The 2772-nt window shown below is 41.2% G+C and overlaps 1 long non-coding RNA gene across 1 annotated transcript in view; it reads left to right on the top strand.

Moving 5' to 3' along the window:
- Positions 1–654, top strand: part of LOC106942691 (uncharacterized) — a 13045-nt gene extending 12391 nt beyond the window's left edge. Inside the window, exon 3 of the long non-coding RNA XR_001423691.1 lies at positions 644–654. This is a non-coding gene — a long non-coding RNA (uncharacterized LOC106942691). The remainder of the gene's footprint in view (positions 1–643) is intronic.
- Positions 655–2772: the final 2118 nt, after the last annotated feature.

Here is a 2772-nt window from a genome sequence, read left to right as displayed (position 1 = left end):
GATGCATTTTTTATTCAAATTCTGATGGCACATATTTACTTCCATACCAAAACCCCGTCTCGAAAAATGTTTTTTTCTTGTTGGCATTTTCTATAATTAACAGAACCTTGAGGTTCAATAACAGGGGAACAGCACTGATTTGGCGCCCCTCTGCTCCTTCACCTCCCCTCCTGTCGCTCTCCCTTCCCATACAGGTGGCTGTGCACGCGCCCCTAAGAGTACGCAGGCGCGTTTTTTTATTTTTTTATTTTAGATTACCACTCGTAGTGCACTTGACAAAATGGAGCGGCAGAAAAAAAAGCTGTCCGGGGCGCAAAACAGAAAAAGGAAAAGGGAGAAGGATAAAGATGTTGGCGGGATGAAAAAAAGCCTTTCAATGTGGTTGAAAGATAGTAGGTAAGTACCGTCAGTGTATTAGCCGGACAGGAGGGTTGTAAATAATCAAGTTAGCTAAAGCTAGCAGCTAGCCTAATACGGAATTGTCCCATATTTGGCTGTTAAAAGTTGCCTCCCCTATTAAACCATTAAGGGACGCGATTTGTTTTGTATTTCTATGAATATCTGATACATAAACCTGTCACAGACACATAACCGCGCACTAAGTAAGAATGACCGAAATAAAACTCAGGAAATATTAACACAGGAAAGCTAAAGCTGTTGTGGCGGCAGTGCCCAGCTATGGTCCAACACTTAGCCCTCCTGGGTGCATTTTTTTCACTCATATGTATTATGGATTCTTTAATTAAAGATGAGTTGTTCAAGTTCATGTGTGTATCAGACAAATTAGTCATCAGAGTCACTAAAGCCCTTAAACTCAAAAAGGTTGGTGACCTATTTTACCAACCTTTTTGGCAGGGGGACACTTGAGTTTAAATGTCTTATTCAATACCACTACAGTGGTGGTGTGATGTATCTGATAAGTCAGAGCAGATGTAATGTCCAATCAGTAACTGTTATCCAACAAGGAGATGATTTAAATTAAAGTTTAATTTCTATAGTAGTTTGACTGCTGTATTTTTTAAGCCTATTTAACACAAAATTTATGTCATTCAGCTGTGATGGTGGAGAGAAAGAAGAGAAGATGATGAAAGAGGAAGAATCAGGACAGACAGGGGAAGGCAACAGGTTGGTCTAATGCAGGTGGAAGTGAGGGAGCAACTAGTCCATCTCAAGCACAAATTTTTAAACATTTTTAAAAACGGTAAGATCTGTAATTTTTACAACTAATAATGCTTTTTTGACCACATGACTTAGTGGAGAACACCACAGACAAGGGATGAAGGAGACAGACATGAGGTCAGTGATGGAGGAGACAAGTGATGAGATCAGGTAGGCATTAGGAAAGCAACAAAAACCTATATACCATGATGGTTTGAGTTTCTGATGACCATCTTTGATTGTGTTCTTTTTTGGGGGAAATTAGTGCAGGCAGTCATGGTGAGTCAACCACGAGAAAGGAGAATGAGAAACAGAAAGGTGCAGATGAGGGAGAGGAAGAGCAGAGAGGACTAGATGATGAAGAGAGAGAAGCACAGAGCTGCGGAGGAGGGAGTCGAGACAAGGCTTTATTCAGAAGAACCATCTGAATGGCCTTTACCACACAAAATGGGGGACACATTTAGACAGTACATGGTTGTAAATGGCCCACAGAAAGTTTCTGATGGTCCATATCCAAGATCAGAGAAGAATAAGAGGTGTTTTTCCAAAGCATACTGTTTTCGTTCACTGTCTAATGGAGAGAAAGTTGAACGAGATTGGTTACTGTATTCTAAAAATACTAACAGAGTCTATTGTTTTGCATGTAAGCTTTTTGGTGAAGCTTAAGTTCTTGACACATGCCTTGTGGAGGGGTATAATAACTGGCGATGTCTTTCAAAAACACTGAAGCACCATGAAACCAGTGGTTCTCACAAACGCTTATCTGATGTGGAAAGAACTGGCATCTCGCTTATGCCTAGGTAAGACTATTGATAGTGAACTGCAGAAAACCATGGCAGCTGAAAAAGCACACTGGAGAAGTGTGTTGACTAGAGTTATCGACTGCATACTTTTCCTTGCAGAGAGAAACTTGCCACTAAGGGGGAAAAATTCTCAGTTAGGAAATCCTAAAAATGGAAATTTTCTGGGAATCCTTGAGCTCATAGCACGGTATGATGTAACACTGGCAGAGCATCTTAGAAAGGCTGCCTCCAAACAAACCACTGGATATCTGACATGGTGCACTCAGAATGAATTTTTAGATTCAATATCAGAGTGTGTTTTGAGTAAAATATCTGCCAAGATCAAGTCCTCTAAGTACTTTGCAGTGGAACTGGACTGCACACCTGATATTTCAAAGCAAGAGCAGGCCTCAGTCATCATTCGATATATTGATACAGATGAGAAGAAAAAAGTCACTATTGCAGAGTCATTTGTGGGGTTCACTGCTGTGAAGGACACAACTGGGAAAGGCCTCACACATACACTAACAGAAGTACTGGAGAGTCTGGGGTTGGATTTGGCTAATTGTAGAGGGCAAAGTTACGACAATGGCTCCAATATGAGGGGAATAAACAAGGGTGTTCAAGCTTTAATACAACAGAGATGTCCAGAGGCCCTATTCATCCCCTGCTGTAGCCACAGCCTGAACCGTTTATGTGATGCAGCCTCATCTAGCAGAGAGTGTCTAACTTTCTTTGGCACTGTTCAAAGATTGTACACAATATTTTCATCTTCTGTGAAGAGGTGGGACATTCTCACAGAGTTTGTCGACATCACATTGAAGCCTCTGAG

This window comes from Poecilia latipinna, unplaced genomic scaffold (genome assembly GCF_001443285.1).
Source record: "Poecilia latipinna isolate Pla-1442-1.1 unplaced genomic scaffold, P_latipinna-1.0 Scaffold4479, whole genome shotgun sequence".
NCBI lineage: Eukaryota > Metazoa > Chordata > Actinopteri > Cyprinodontiformes > Poeciliidae > Poecilia > Poecilia latipinna.
The sequence above is the reverse complement of the archived record's forward strand: the minus strand, read 5'-3'. Positions and strand labels throughout refer to the sequence as shown.